We start from the raw sequence: 17,095 nt of genomic DNA, 5'->3' as shown, positions 1-17,095 counted from the left end.
GACTTTTATTGTGGCCTTTCACTATCTCAACAAGCGTTTCTCGTCAACTCCTGTTCTCTCTCAACCAGATCTCTCCAAACATTTCATTGTGGAAGTGGACCAATGAGACTCTGATATGGAGGCAGTTCTGTTCACCAGTGAAGAGACAATGAGAAAAAAAGCACATGGGTGCATTTGACCTTCAATCTGTTGTGAAAAATGCGGTGTGGGCTCTTTGCTCTTGCTTTAGTGTGGATGTGAGAGGAGGCCAGCGGTTCTAGTGCCTGGACTGAGTTGTGCCTGTGGGGCATAGAGAGCTTCTGACGGGACACCCAATCATCGTGTGGCACAACCACAAAAACCTTGCACACCTTCAAGCTGCAATGAGACTCAATGTCTGGCAAGCCAGATGGTCCCTGTTTTTTCTCATTTCAATTTCACCATCACTTACAGACCCGGTTCTCAGAATATCAAGCCAGACGCACTGAACCGCCAAAACTCCATCACTGAGCAACGTCCAAGACCACCATCCTGTCCATCCATGAAGCTCTACAGGCTGAACCTGACCCAGGAACTGGAACCCCTGGCCTCCTCCCATGTTCAAACTAGAGAAAGAGCTAATTAAATCCACTGGGTCCAGACCCCAAAATTTACGTTATCCATGAGCCAATCACTCAATCTCGTTTCTGTGATGGTGGTTTTGGTGGAAATCCCTGTCTGAGGATGTCTGTGAATATGTTTCTACCTGTTCAATCTGCACCCAGAACAAGTCCTCTAACTTACACCGACAGGATTATTCAGAACAGGCCCATAACTTAATGATCTCATCTGTCACCCATCTCTCTCCTTTCGAGTTGACCGTGGGGAACCAACCACTTGTGTTCCCTGCAATTGAAGTTGAGCTAACTGTTCCATTCTCCTCTTAAACCTTCCTTGGAGCACCAATCCACCTTGTTGTATGTTAATCACTCACTGTAGATAAATGCACCAAACTGCCTTTTCCAAGTCTGGAATTAGGGCATTACCTGCCCTAATCTATGTGACACAGAAACCAACTAGGGAGAAGCAGAAAGACAAACGGAACAGCACTGCCATCCCTTATATTTATCAGATAAACTCAGGTACATAAACTTGTACTTTTCTCCAAGTACAACATCCCAGTGTACTGCAGACCCAGCCACACACTTAGACACAAACTGGTTCAATTTTAGAGACAAAACTCCGTAACACAAACTTAGTAGTGTGTTACGTAGTGTATGCTGTACAGTGTAGTGAGGAATTCTCACAGTGAAGAAAAGACTCCACTGTGTATCTGCATCTAAAGGACAAAGGTCACTCTTTTGAGGATGCCAATGTTCACATTTTGGCATATCGGCATCGGGGTCAAACAAGTGGCGGCCTCCACGGGTGGCAGAGTGTACCAATTGTTTTTTGAGCAGTGCTAATAACCTTCTTAGCCTTATTTTCAGTAGTGGCCCCTGCTTACCAAACACTCAGGCAGTAGGAGACTGAGGAGCAGTAACATGCCAGCAGCAGCTTCCTGGTTATTCTTGCTCAGGACATGAAGACAGTGCAGCCACTCCTGGACCTTCTTTAGCAGGGTGTTGGTGTTGTGGGCAGACAGATTCCACACGTCAAGGGCGTAGATTTGGTTTTGGCATTGGTGGGGACGGATGATTCAACCGCTGAACTCTGCCCGGTTTCTTTCTTAGTTAGCGTATTGTCTGTCTTGTCTTAATGTTGGTTTATGTTGGTTTCTAATGGAGCACTGTAACAAAACATTATTTCCCCCAGGGATCAATAAAGTATTCTGATTCTGATTTTTTCCCTTTTTGTCTTTGCTTCTTAATAAAAAGGAGAATATATTTGCCTACATATCCTATTCTACATGCTTTTAAATCATTTAGTTTACTTCAGCCATATTCCATAGAAATCAGGTATCATACAAAAATAAAAATAGTTCCTCCTCTCCTCCTTGCAGGTTCTCGCAGCGCAGGCTTGCCGCTGCTAAAACTAAACAGAGCTCCCTGAAAGGCACAGCCAATCACATTGGCCATATTTGTCACATGATGTAGGAGAGAACATAATTTAACTCTTTCTGCACCGCTGGGTGAGACGTTGATCGGGGTTTTTCTTTTCTTTCTATCGGTTTTGTTTTTCTTTACTCGCAGAGATCAAATTATTGGTGGGGACAATTCAATAATCACTGGATATTGGTGGGGACATGTCCCTTCCGTCCACGCCAAATCTACGCCCTTGCCACACCTTGTACATTTATAATGGAAGGGAAATGGACTTGTCGGTGCCTCCTGAAGTGTCATGGTTCTTGGTCATTTGACCCAGTGTTTTGCGTTCTTAGTGCAGGCTGAGAGAGGTGGACCAACTGATTGAGTTCAGTTGGTTAAGAAGTCTTTGATCCAGGAGTAGGTGGTGGGGGGTATGAAGGTGATGAGAATGTCTGGTACTATGGTGCTGAACACTGAGCTGTAGTAAAAAGAAAGAAAAGTGCATAGCTCACATAGCTCTTCCTGTATTCCAGATGGCTCGGCGTTCTGTGAAAAGTGAGAGTGATGGTGAACACCATGTCAGAACATAAGGGTGTCCATAAATGCACGTGTAATCGTATCATCAGATTTGTGGCTGTATGTTCGCGAATCTAGGGTGAAAGCAGGTGCTGGGCTGTCAACTGAGAGTCTGGGGATGATGGGCACAACTTGCCCATCAACAGGGTTAGGTCACTGAGCTGGTCAAAAAACTCCTTGGTTGCAGGGTGGATGCAGTTTGCCCTGAGTTCATGAAGGCTTTTATGCTTCGGCTGCTGTCCCCGTGACCCAGCCCCATATGAGCAGGAGAAAATTAATGGATGGATTGAATTTTAATAAATATTTGATATGCCAAATAGTATGTGGCAGGCAGGATTTAGACCCAGATGCAGGACATGTAGAAAGTGAGGAAAACATAATGCTTAATAGGAAGATAAACTAAACACAGGACACAAAGAACCACAAAAAAACAAAAGAAAACAGGAGGAGAATAAGGAAATAAGAGAAAATTGACACAATTAAACTGGGGAGCAAGGAGAACAAAAGCAGGAACACAGAGGGGGACTGCATACTGCATAATCAAGATACACAGAGACTCAACGGAAAAATAATCTAGGAAGTAGGAACTTCGAGGCAGAATACAAATAAAGACTGATGGAAGACAGACTAATGTCATTTTTATACTTCTATTGACATCAAGAAAAACAGAAAGAATGTGACTGATAGAGTAAAACTCAAGTAATTTGTACAGAAATGGAGATTAAAAACCCACAAAGAAACTCAAAACCATGGGTTCAAGACATGTCTTTTGGATTGTTTCAGTGTTTTTTAGGACTTTCTTTTTTCTCAAATACACCGTGTCATCCTTTGCCTGTATAAGCTAGTTCAGGTGGACCAAATCCTAATCCAGCCTGATCACTAAAATGGTAAGAGCAGCACTTCAGTTCACTGTTTGGAGTTTTGAAACTCTCAGCAAACAGACTTCACGCTGACCAACACTCAGTTCATCAGAGACCAATCATGATTGTTAGTTTGTGTCATTGTGAAGATTCATGACTTCTTCTAAAGTCTTAGAGTCAACTACAGCTGACTGTGAACTAGAGCTGGGCGATAGAACGATAACGATATGTATTGCGAAATAACTTTTTCTCAATAAAAAAATTAAACTATTGCGATAGACCTCATCTCTCTTGTCCTCTTAAAAAAAAAGAAGAACAGCCGATCCAAATTAGGTAACGCAGAGTCGAACCAATCACAGCCGCAGCGTCACGTCACATGACTTGTTACGTACAGCACAAGTGCCAAGCCGCACATGTGTATTTGTTTGGGAAGCAGCCAGCCGCCGTGCCGCCCAGGTAATAGAGAATAGAATAGAATAGAATAGAATAGAATAGAATTGAATAATCCTTTAATTGTCCCACAAGGGGAAATTTGGTTGTAACAGCAGCCAAAAAGACAAATATACAAACAAACAGGACACAGGACACAGAACAGAAACATACACAATTTTTCTTACATATTTTTTCTTAAGGACAATGGTTACTATAAACACAGTACTGTACAGTTATTAAATTAAATAAAAAATAACTACAGATAAGAGGCAAACCAGGTTGTAGTGTGAATCGGTTAATTAACTTATTGCAGTTACAGTGCAGATGTGAACATCTGTGTTTGTTGGGAGCAGTTCTGATTGCACAGTCTGACAGCTGCAGGGAGGAAGGACCTGCAGAAACGCTCCTTCATGCATCGAGGATGCAGCAGTCTGTCACTGAAGCAGCTCTGCAGCAACATCTACATGCATGGGGTGGGAGACTCTGTCCATCAGAGATGTTATTTTGGCCAGAGTCCTTCTGTCTCCCACCACCTGCACTGGGTCCAGGGTGCATCCCAGAACAGAGCTGGCCTTCCTGATGAGTTTGTCCAACCTCTTCCTCTCAGCTGCCGATAAACTGCTGCTCCAACATACCACACTGTAAAAAATGACAGATGCCACCACAGAGTCATAGAAGGTCTTTAAAAGCGCTCCCTGGACTCCAAATGACCTCAGCCGCCTCAGCAGGTAGCGTCTGCTCTGACCCTTCCTGTAAAGAGCATCAGTGTTGTGGCTCCAGTCCAGTTTATTATTCAGGTGAACACCCAGGTACCTATAAGAGTCCACTATCTCAATGTCCACTCCCTGGATGTTCACCGGTGTCAGTGTGGTGGGTCTGCGTCTCCGGAAGTCCACCACCAACTCCTTGGTTTTCCCGGCGTCTATCAGCAGGTGGTTCTGCTGACAGGTGAGTCAGAGCTCGGTGCAGGAGGTAGATGATGGCGTCCTCCACCCCGATTCCAGGCTGGTAAGCAAACTGCAGCAGATCCAATGAAGACCTCACCAGGGGGCGCAGATGGTTTAGAACCAACCTTTCGAGGGTCTTCATCAGGTGCGATGTCAGGGCTACCGGCCTGTAGCTGCTGAGGTCCTTGGGATGGGAGGTCTTTGGTACCGATACTACACAGGAGGTCTTCCACAGCTGTGGTACTTTCCCCAGTGACAGGCTCAGGTTGAACAGATAACCTAGGATGCCACACAGTTCATCTGCGCAGCACCTCAGGAACCTGGAGCTGATGTCATCTGGACCTGCAGCCTTCCGCACCTTGATCTTGTGAAGCTCGTTCCTCACTTGAAGTGCTGAGATAGAAAGAGAGGATTTTGGGGGAGGGGTGTGTATGTTGGAGTCCACAGAAGCCAGGGGTGGGTGTAATGACTGGGAGCTGGGAGGTGTGAAGCTGAGAGGTGTGAAGTCCTGAGATGAAGGACAGGCAGGCCCTGAAGATGAAGGAGATTGGAGCAGGGGGGACGATGCTGGGGGAGGGGTGGGTGTTTGATCAAACCTATTAAAATATTTATTTAGGTCATTCACCCACCCCAGGTCTCCTGCAGCCTGGGGGGTTGGTTCTTGTCCTGAGATTGTCTTCAGGCTGTTCCAAACCCCTCTGATGTTGTCCTGTTGCAGCTGCTCTTCCATCTTCCTCCTGTAGTTTTCCTTTCCTTGCCTTATCTTCTATTTCAGCTTCTTCTGAACAACTCTCAGCTCCTGTTTGTCTCCAGATCTAAAGACTCTCTTCTTCTCCTTGAGGAGAGCCTTAATTTCAGGATTTATCCATGTCTTGTTGTTAGAAAAACACCGTACCTTTTTGATGGGTACGGTGTTGTCCACACAGAAGTTCATGTAATCCGTAATGCAGTCTGTGATGCTGTTGAGGTCATCCTCCAGGGGGCTGCAGAGGTTGTCCCACACAGTAGAACGGAAACAGTCCCTCAGGGCCTCTTCAGTCTCTGCCGACCATTTCCTTACTGTGCGTTTCACTACTGGTTCCCTGTGTACCAGAGGTTTATACACAGGCTGGAGAAAAAAACCTCTAGTATGGAGGAAATGAGTGTGCCGACTAGAGAAAAATCAACCGAGCGTGACTGAAGGTTACCGAAGAGAAAACAGATGATGGTTCCAATGCCGGAGAGATTGTCGAACAGAAGAGCCATAGAAGTTCCGTAATGTGGAGGTATTTTGGTTATTTCAAGTCTGACAAAAAACAGAGTAGCGCGCACTGTAAATGTGCCGAAAGCAAGTATGGAAATACAATAAAGCGGTGCAGCTCAGTCTCTGACTGGAAGCGCTGATTCGTCATTCGGCTTTTGTCAGACTAAAGTAACTGTTAAAACTGTTTGAAAAGCTCAACTATACAACAAGGAGAGATTGAGAATTTCCTTTTAGTTCTCACTTTATTTGATATTGACAAAAGTTAGTCAATTTTGTCTGTTCTTCTGTAAAACAAACTAAGATTTATTTTTAGAATTAATATTTTGTTTCTAAGTGGAATTGACAGTTTAGTCTGTTTTGTTTGTTCTATTTTGAAACTTAAACGCTTTAGCGCTTAAAGTCTCATGTTCCTTAAGTACATCTACCCTGTTGAACTTATTATGGGAAATAAATATTTAAATCAAAACAAGCTGCTGATTATTTCACATTTTACTTGTGAGCAACGGCACATTTAAATCTTACAAATATAGTTATTTGGCTTATATCGTGATAGTTATCGTTATCGCCTGAAATGGAAAAAAAAAACGTGATATGAAAAAATCTTATATCGCCCAGCTCTACTGTGAGTATTAAAGGCATCCCCACTTCCAGAATAAGAGAAGCTTAACATCTAACTGGAGAGCGGAGATAGGCTGGCAGCTCTGAGCATCATCTCACATAGAAAAGCGAGTAGATCATCAGATCCTCATGAGTAAAGTCTGACTGTCACCCTCAGAGAGCTTCAGGTGAATGACTTTACCTGGTTAGTTCAGGTGAGCCATACCTCTCAGTTTCTTCAACAGAACCACACCTCCAACCAGAACCAGGACCAGGACCAGGACTACAGGGAGCACCAGGAGATAAAGAGGAAGGGAGGAGGAAGAGTGTGGAGAGGAAGAGGAGGGAGGGAAAGTGGTGAGAAGAAATGGAGAGGTTGTGGTAGGAGGAGGATCTGCAGGAGAGATGATGATGAGATGATGAAGATGGTTCAGTCAGTTCATTATCAGGTCAGCAGGTTAGTTTGTCTTTAAACAGGAAATTATGTCAGTGCCCTGACCTCTGACCCTCAGTCTGCTCTGAGGAGAAGGTGGATGAATATCAGTATAACACCAGTAGAGACCTTCATCAGACCGCTGGACGTTAGAGAGAATCCACTTTCCTTCAGGTCCAGATCCAAGTGGAACATTATCTCTGACAAAGTAAGACTTTCGTCTTTCTCCCTCTTTGGGTGTACAGCACAAAGTGACATCACTTCCTGTCATGACAGGAAGTGCAGGAATCTCCAGGATCACACCTTTGTCTGTCCAGCAGAGACACAAACAGAGTGACACAGAGACAGACAGAAACAGAGACACAGCTGGAACATCTGTCTGTACCTGAGACACTGATGGAGACTTCTTCACTCTGATGTCCAGATGAGCTTACACACAGGAAATTTCCACCAGTGAAGAGACTGAGACCGAGAACACAGAAGGAACTGTTAATCCTACTAAAGTCTGACCCAGCTGCTCCACAGTCCTCAGTGAAGTTTCCTCTGCTCCTCTTCACTGTCCATCCATCAGCTGTCTGTCCATCATCAGCACAACTCAGATACACTGAAGGAGATCCTCTGAAGACCTGCTGAAGGTTTGGACTGACAGACAGAGACACTGGAGGACACACACACACACACACACACACACACACACACACACACACACACACACACACACACACAGAGTAAGTGTATTTGTGTTCTTGTTGGAGTCTCACTGATTGTTTTCACATCATCTCCTCACCTGCAGAAACAGTCGGTGCAGACAGCAGCAGCACACACACACCTGCAACAGGAGGACAGAGGTCACAAGGTTAGAGGTCACTAAAGGTCAGAGGTCACTAAAGGTCAGAAACAGTTCAAAATGGAGGTTTGTTCATCTTGAGCCAAACACTCCATGTTGGGAAACGTCCCAGAACAGGTTGTGGACGACAGGAAGTCATCAAGAAAACTAACTTGCAAGTGTCTGTTGAAAAGGTCAGGAGATGGTGGAGGATTTGGGTACAGGGACGATGGTGGCCATTTTGAAGCAGGCTGGGACTACAGACAGAGAGAGGGAAAGGTTGAAGATGTGTGTGAACACTCCATCCAGCTGAGCCGCGCATGACTTGAGGACGCGGCCGGGAATCCCGTCCGGACCAGTAGCTTTGCGTGCGTTCACCTTCCTGAAGCACTTCCGCACATCCTCCTCAGACACAGTGTGCGCACTGACGTCATCCGCGGTGCGCACACTGTCCGGTCTCATGGTGTTCGCTGTGTCGAATCTAGCGTAGAATACGTTTAGATCCTCACACAGAGAGGCCGTGGTCTGCGGTGTGCTGGTTTTCCCTCTAAAGTCTGCGATCGTGCTTAGTCCCTGCCACATACTCCGAGGGTTGTCAAACTGTTGCTCCACCCTGTCCCTGTACTCACGTTTGGCTGCTTTGATCGTCTTCCGGAGTTGGTAATGTGCGTGTTTGTAGTCCGATGTGTTCGCGGAGGCAAAGGCAGTGTTCCGTGCCGCCAGTGCTGCGCGAACATCTCCGTTAATCCAGGGTTTTTGATTTGGGAAGGATTTAACTGTTCTGGATGGGACGACATCTTCCACGCATTTCCTGATAAATCCACAGACTGAGTCTGTGTACTCATCAATGTCCCTTTCCCAGTCCGCGTGATCAAAACAGTCCCGCAGCGCAGACTCCGATTGGTCCGTCCAACAGTGCACCGCCCTCCGGGTTGGAGCTTCCTGTTTCAGCTTCTGCCTGTAGGCGGGCAGGAGCAGGATGGAGCGGTGATCTGATTGGCCGAATGGGGCGGGGGAGGGCTTTGTACGCATCCCGGAAAGAGGTGTAACAGTGGTCGAGTAGCCGGTCTCCACGAGTGTTGAAATGGATGTGTTGGTGGAGTTTGGGTGACCGGGTGCACGTTCGCATAATCACACCAGCTGTTGTTGATCATGAAACATACACCACCGCCTCTGCTTTTCCCAGTAAGATCCTGTGACCTGTCCGCACGATGCACGGAGAACCCCGGTAGTTGTATTGCGGAGTCCAGTAGAGAACAAAGGCGTCTCAGGTGAGATGAATGGGGGGTCTGCAAATGGAGCGTCCGTGTTGCAAAACTTGAACTCCGGAAAGTTATAAGAAAGACCGTCTTTTATGTCCAGTAAGGTTTGTCGGTCGTACACAAGGAGACAAGTGCTGCTCGTGAAAAAATAAAGGAAAAGTAAAATTAAACACAGAAGAAAGCCGTTGCTTGGGGGAGCTCGCGACGAGGCTGCCATACTCGGCGCCATCTTGGTTTGTGTATCACGAATATTGATATCAAACTGATCACTTGACCCATAGTATGTTTATTGCTCTTCGAGTGAATCAACAAATGGCGAAATGAAAATCCAAAAAACAACAATGCTGGGTTTTTTAGAGAGTCTCAGCTACATGTGTGTTTATTTCATATTTTCAGTTGTTTCCCTCCACGGCTAAACAAACTCTCTAAATCGGTTTCAGTTGTGTACTGATGAACACAACAATGGACATAAGGAGCTTCTTTCAAAGAAAAAACTCAGGTAGATGTTATTTTATATACTATGCTTTGGATGTTGTTCAGTATATTTCTATGCAAAACCAGAGGAACTTCAATACACAGCAGGATATTCACAGTTTAAACCAGATATTTACACTGGAGAAAACAAAAAAACAATTTTTACTGTTAAAAAGAGTAAACCTGTTTTTTTTTAGATAAATACATATTGAAATATCTTTTGAATTAGTTAAATGTCAGAATAAAGAGACAGAGCTTCCTATTTTTTTATCACTTTCATTAAATGTAGGAGCACATATACACTAAGTTTATTGTTAATTAATAGGAAAACTGCAGACGATTCGATTCTGAGCTGCAGAAGCTTCTGGTAGGTTAGTAGAGTCCATGTGAGTAAACTGGTGGCACAGCTGTGGATGCATATAAGGCAAAACACAGAGCCTGGCTGTATCCCAATCCAGGCTCTGCAGCCTTAAAGGCCGCATTTCAAGGCCGATTACGTCACCGCGACGCGACGAAGCCTGTCCCAATTCAAAGGCTGCTCGAAATGTGGCCCTGAAATGCGTCCTTCATTTCCCTGAAGTTTAAGGCTGTGGCGGTGTAGACTTCGTGGCCCAACATATCCCAGAATGCATAGCGCGGCGGTGGGTGTGGATAAATTTGCAGAAAAAAATGGCGGCTGAGGGGCGGCCGAAGAGTGCACTTTAAGTACTGAATATTATGTCACTTATTTATGTGCAAATGTTTAATAACGAAGAACATTAAAACATTACTGTTGGCCACATGTCGGCAAAGTTATGTGACATCAGTGACGTTTGTACTAACTTGGTTTTAAAGCCTTTACTTTCAAATATACGCCGTCCAATAGCTGAGCTTAATCTCACAGAGAATGATCAAAGCTCATGTAGAAACAAACAAATGAACAAAAGATTTTCTCCTTCATCTCTGTCAAACACAGCTATGACACGTTTCCAGTGGTTAGTATCGTGGTTGGGCAGCGCAACGGAGGCTTTATTTTTTTTTAACTTTATTGACAAACAACAGTATCAGCGCAACGGCGGCTAGACCGTCCCATTACACAAGCCTCGCACTTCCGGCCTTAGCGGTCTTTGAGTACGCGGCCTTGAGGATCGTTGAGGCTGCAGACCCTGAATTGGGAGACAGCCCCTGTTTCTGTGACATGGGGAAATCAAGAGATATACCATAAGAACCATAAGTGTGGCTCAATTTGGTGCCATTTGCAATTAGGAAATACAGATAGTTTCTCTCTTTATTCTTAAAGTTAACAAATATATTTTTATATTTATCAATCTAAAAAAATAAACATTTAGTCTGATTTGATGTTACAATTAAAAAAGTAATTGTGTTTTTATCTGAAGAGTAAATATCTGGTTTCAACTGTTGTAACACTGTTGGTGTTTGGCTTGATTGTCAGCACAGAGGGAGAGAGAGAGATGAACAAGAGCAGGTGAGACACATGTTAGTCACATGGTTGTTTGCCTTTACACTGGCTGCCTGTCCGTCAGAGGATAGACTTTAAAGTTCTGATGCTGGTCTATAAAGCTCTGAATGGTTTAGGACCAAAATACATCAATGACCTCCTGACCCAGTATGAACCTTCCAGATCCCTCAGGTCATCTGGATCCGGTCTTTTATCAGTTCCCAGAGTCAGAACCAGACACGGAGAAGCTGCATTCAGCTTTTATGCTCCTTATATCTGGAACAAACTCCCAGAAAGCCTCAGATCAGCTGAAACACTCAGTTTATTTAAATCCAGGTTGAAGACTCACCTGTTCTCAGCTGCATTTGAATAAAGCACCAAATCCACACTTTAAGCTTAAATTTCAAAACTAACATTTAACTACTGATTTTATCTACTGTTCTGATTTTATCTGTTTTGATTGTTTGTTTGTTTGTTAATTAGTTAGTTAGTTTGTTTGCTTGTTTTAATCAATTTTAAATCATGCTTTTTATTTGTTTTTGTTTCTAATGTCTCTGTAAAGCACTTTGAATCACCTTGTTGTTGAATTGTGCTATACAAATAAACTTGCCTTGCCTTGCCTTGCCAAAACTCATCAGAACATGTGTCTCGTACCTAGTGTTTCTTTTTAGATGCCATTTGTTACTTTTCAAACTCTACATTTATTAAGCTCTGCAGGCTTGTTTGCACAACAAGGCTGAATAATTATATAAACTCCTGAATCAAAATAGTGGACTTGAATTAAAAAACAAGTGTAGTGCAGGTCTATGGTGATTTTTAGTGCTGCTATCATCTAGTTCTGATTCTGGTTCTGTCTTGGTTAAGTCCTCAGTAGTCCTGATTTTGAACTGTTGTAGTCCTGTTTTAATTCTGGATCAGTTCTGGGTCTGGTTGAATTGGGGTTTAGTCCTCGTGTCTTGATGCAGCCCTGATTTTGTTCTGCCTCGCTGCTTAATTAAAAAACTAGTTTAAGGTGTCCTGCACATGTGATATATATTTTTCCTATATGAAGTCATTCTTTTTTGAACAAAACTCAAAACAGCTTAATAAATCTACCAGTCATTTCAAAAGCATCAGCTCTAACAGCCGTGCTTAGAGATTTAATTTCCTTTCACTGCTCAGCTATCACAGATTGGCTCAGCTATGCTTCAGTCCCTCTATATTGTGGCCAATCACATGCGAGGATATAGAACAATATCATTATGTGAAAAACAGAGAGGGTGAGAGACGCGTCAGTCAAGTGGAGCGTGCGTCTGTCCTCTCAGTAAAGGAGTGAGACGGGGCGGTGAGGAGGGCTGCGCGGGTGCATCGCAAAAACACAAATATGCCTGACGCCCGTAAACGAAGCAGCATCTGGCTGCACTCTAAAGACTTTTCTGTCTCGACTTGGTCTCGGTCTTGATTACAAGTCTAGTACAGATACCATTATCTAAATCTGAAGGAAGGGGAAACATTCGACAGGATTGTGTACTTGGTGTGGTGTTATGGAAACAGTTGAGCGTGTATTCATTAACTGCAGGAGCAGGGCTCTAGACAAACTTTTTGCCATGGGCGTACCGGTACGCCTAACTTTTTAAAGTTAGGTGTACCGGCACAAATTTATAATAATTTATATAATATAATGTGTTTTTCTGGATACACTGTGCTTTTTCAGCATTCAAAGATTGATGACACCGTGTCAGAGCACTGGCTATGAATTTCAGAAGGATCAGGCCTTAACTTAACAGAAAAGTGATCAATAGTTCTTTTCCTATTACAGCTACATCCACTTCTGTCGTGCCTAGGCTGCTCATAGGGCTGCGTATCATCACTGATTTCTATAATCCATTCGATTCCGGTTTTCAAAGTCCCGATTCGATTCAACTTAGCCTCAGACAGTCAGAAATATTATAATTCTGATCATTTATCAGTACTGACTTCATCAGCATTGTGAACATCACAGCAGATGCCTTTGTGTGAAAGTAACTGAGAATAAAACACAGAAAAACATGAAGGAGATTTTCCTGGTCTGGCTTTTTATAGCAGATAACCTTAAAGATATTCTACAATGTTCTGCATATAAAGTTTAAATTTCTTCAGTATTGAACAACAGAAAAAATAGGCTTTCTTGTCCGAGGTCATTTAAGTGAAAAAAAGAAAAAGACAGCAGCCACAGCGCTGTGAACAACGGTAGACTGGTGGGTAATAAGCGAATGAATAACACAGAAAACAGAGATTGGAGACAGAAACTGTTCTTGAAGTACAGAGAGAGAGAGAGAGAGCTAGCTGTGCATGAATGTGATTTTAATAGTCGTGGAAGCAAAACAGCAAAATTCATGACGACATTGATCAAATGTGAAGCGCAGTTTGCTGCTTCTTTTGCTGCTGGCTCGGTGGATTTTGGTTGGAGAGACAAAACCTGCAGCTCAGAATCAGCGCAAAAAGACGTAAACACAGCGCGGACGCATCAGGATCGCTAAGCTCTGACAGCGTGTCCATCTACGGGCCGTCGGGTGAGAAAGCCGAGAAAGACAAAGCTGATTCTGATGCGTCCGCTCTGTGTTTACGTCTTTGTGTGGAATCCGTGTGCCTGCTCTCATCTGCTGTTTGGTTGTTGTTGAAATGGTTTTGTGAGCTTTAATCTGAGAATCTGGCATTCTGGCAAAACACAGTTATATTTAAAAGTCAGGATTTAATGAATTGATATCGCTTTATTCAAGCTACTCACCTCCCACTTCCACCTGCACTTTCAACTGGACCACGGCCAATCAGAGAGATCCCGCCCCTTACTATCTCTGATTGGTTTAGTCCACGATAGGGGCAAAATGTGTGTCTGATGTTGACCACAGGGAAGGCTGCAGATTTTTTTTTTTTTTTTTTTTTTTGCTACCCGAACAGTTGGTCGCACAGGTGCAACCAAATATTTTTTTTTAGTCGCACCACTGAAAAATTTGGTCGCATTTGCGACTAAATTGGTCGCACTCTAGAGCCCTGTGCAGGAGGCATGGTAACTACAGGAGAATGATGAGGGTAGAAATGGCAAACACTGGGGAATTCAGGTTTGAGAAGGTGGTTGAATGGCTAGGATGGGAAAGGAGTGGTTCTTCGGTTGCTGAGAAATACAGGATTATTTAAGAGGATTTAGAGAGTTAGATGTGATGTTAGATAACTCCAGGAGGTGGCAGTAATGCAACTGCTGTGAATGCAAGCTGCTGTTAAAATGGAAGAGGAGGGAGAAGAGTCTTTGCCTCGTAACTCTTGCCAACCACTTCAAGGCTCCTACTCTGAACATCACCCAGTGCCTGGTTCCCCATTCCTCATCCTTGACAGCCCTAAGACTCCTTCATATAACGCCCCACTGCCCCTTTATGACTTTGAGCCCAAGCCCTAGCTCGTGTGGTGATTTTGCATTGTAGTGACTCATTGTAATGTGCATAGCATTTTCGTTAGTGCTGCTGATGGTAGCTCATAGTATTGTTCCACAGATCATAGTGATTTTCTCATAGTCTTGTTCGTAGCGTTTTCCTTCATGCTGCAGAGTAATTCACAGCTTTGTTTCATTGAGTGCAGGTAACGTCTAGTTATTTGTTTGCTTCATGCACGGTGATGTGCTACCTGCTAACTCGTCTCAGAGCCAGTGTTTGGGCTCTCGCCTTCAGTTCATGTTTTACTTGCCAAGAGTGTTTTTGTTTTCGCTACAGGCTTATGTCACTCTTGTCTTCCTATAATAAACTTCTCTTAATACTACACCCTCGTGTGTCCGGGTTTGTCTGCAACTGAGTCTAGTCCTGTGCTTTGGGCAGTGCGACCATGACAAATGGACTCAAACCCAGGACCTTCTTACTGTGAGCCAAACCACATGAAATGAATGATAAAAAACCTTCTAGTGGAAGAAGATTAAATAAGGGGCATGCAAGAAATATCTGAAAAGGTCTTAGGACTTTTCTGAACTGTTTGCACTTAAAAAATATTCATACAAACTTAAAATTGGTGAAAAATATCTTGAAATAAAACAACAAATGTCACGTGAATGATTATGTTATTATGTAAAATTATGTCTTTGTAGCGTCACAGAAATGTAAGATTTTACAAACTGAAGCAGAAGTCGTTGTAATGTAAACTTGACTTCCTTTAATGATGCAGTTTCATAAGGCAAACTAATAAATGAATAAACTAATAAATTCTTGTAAAAGGTGGATGTAGCAACCCATTAAAAGTACAAAATCCTGTCAGACAGCTTGGACACAGTGTGCAGTCAGAGGGCGTTGGTAAGTCTCCAGAAATGTGTCCTCCTCTTTGTGTGTGTGTGTTGGAGTGAATGAATATTTGACTTACCGAGGAGTGGAGAGACAGATGGGGTCTTCATCTTGTCTGGACGTCGACTAAACGTCTGGACGACAGCCTGAGACCATCTCCTTCATCACTTCCTCTGTAGCACACTTAGTGATTCGCTGGCTGAAAAAGTCGCCATGCTACTGTGATGAATTCACGGTGAGGGCGGAGCACCTTTAATGGGCTGCAGCCTGCAGTTTCTGTGAACAAAGACAGAACATCATCCGCCCCCAACACCTGCTGCAGATGCTGCAGCCATGTGCTCAGCTCAACATGTCGAGATTCCCAATTTCTGTACCTCTCAGGTGAATTTAAGAACCTTTCCACAGCTGCTGCTGTGTTATAGCATTAAATAAATAAAATGTAATTGAACTCAATGTTAACATCTCTGCATTAAAAATTTAGTCTTCTATATGGCTCACGTTAAAGATCAAATGAAACTTTATGTACCTGAAACATGAATCCTGCAGCAGTGAAAACTCAGAAGCTCTGCCTAATATATGATGACCAAACACAGACACATTGGGCAACAGATCATCAGGTTTGTCCCAGTACATATTTCTCTAGTTCTTAGTGATCCCTGTAAAAATTGGGATTTTTACAGTTTTTAATTAAATTCAGAAAGAAAGGAGCAGCTTTTGACTCATTTGATGACAAAACTTCAACACATCTGTGCTTGAAGCAACATGTAAGCAAACCATGTGTTTTGGACTGAACCTATTACTCATACAGAGGTCCGCTGGCTGAGTTGAGGAAAAAACTTTCAATAGGGTTTTTGAGCTCAGCAAGGAAACCTGTCAGTTCATGGACGTCTATGATGCGGTGAAGGCATTTCAAGTGAAGCTGTCACAAATGCACCAGTGCAACTTGCCTCACTCTCCCTGTTGCCAAGTAATGTTGAACGAAGTCGGCTGACTCTCCTGATAAGCTGAGCGCACTGTGCACTGAGTTCGTGGCACTTTGGTGACTTTGAAGCACATAAAGAGAATTTCGAGCTGCTTCGCAACCCATTTACGTGGAAACTGCACCTGTGCAGATTCAGATGCAGCTGCAGTGTAATGATGCACTCAGGGAAAGACACTGAATGGCCTGCACAGTTAATTAGCTGCACTCCTGCAGCAGCACCCAGCTCCGTCTGCATGCGGCTCCAACCTTGTGTTTGCTTTCATTTATTTTTTCTGGGGTTTTGCCAGCATGTTCATATTTCTAACTTGTGTAATTTTCACACAATATATTTTTATGAAGAGCAAAATATTTAAAGTTAAAGTTTATTTTTTAAGTTTATTTAATCTGGAATAATATTCCTGTCTGTTTTTATTCATATTTATGTTTGAAGAACATTGTTTTAGTGTGTTCAATAAATGTTTATCTTGTTTGGCTCGAGACCTAAAGCGGGCCTTGAGTTTTGGCCCCCTTTTGACACCCCTGATGTGCATGGTCCCCCATTTGTTCAGGAAGCCAGAGTATGCAAGCCATCAGCTGTGGCCAACTTTCCAAAAGAGGTGTACCTTCTTTTAGTAGTTCACAGAGTTTTATATGTGAATGTGCATTTATCTAACCAGTTAAAAGTGGTGGAAAGAAGCAGCTTGTTTTGCAGGCACTGAGCTAAGATGTGGCCATGAGCAATTATCAGGCGTTAGCCATCGTGTCTACAGCTGCCCACATTATTAGT

General features: G+C 43.5%; 1 protein-coding gene and 1 long non-coding RNA gene across 2 annotated transcripts in view; both read right to left on the bottom strand.

Moving 5' to 3' along the window:
* LOC145425993 (NLR family CARD domain-containing protein 3-like) overlaps positions 1-17,095 on the bottom strand; it is a 231,345-nt gene that overhangs the window by 59,631 nt on the left and 154,619 nt on the right. The gene's annotated exons all lie outside the window — the stretch shown is intronic.
* On the bottom strand, positions 7,074-7,904 carry LOC145426017 (uncharacterized). The gene is made up of 3 exons (XR_013906783.1): positions 7,861-7,904; positions 7,459-7,731; positions 7,074-7,382 (listed from the first exon to the last, which is right to left on the bottom strand). It is a non-coding gene; the product is annotated as an uncharacterized LOC145426017 (long non-coding RNA).

The sequence above is a fragment of the Astatotilapia calliptera genome, chromosome 3, assembly GCF_964374335.1.
Source record: "Astatotilapia calliptera chromosome 3, fAstCal68.1, whole genome shotgun sequence".
Lineage (NCBI taxonomy): Eukaryota > Metazoa > Chordata > Actinopteri > Cichliformes > Cichlidae > Astatotilapia > Astatotilapia calliptera.
Note: the sequence above shows the minus strand (reverse complement) of the source record. Positions and strands in the feature narration are given on the sequence as shown.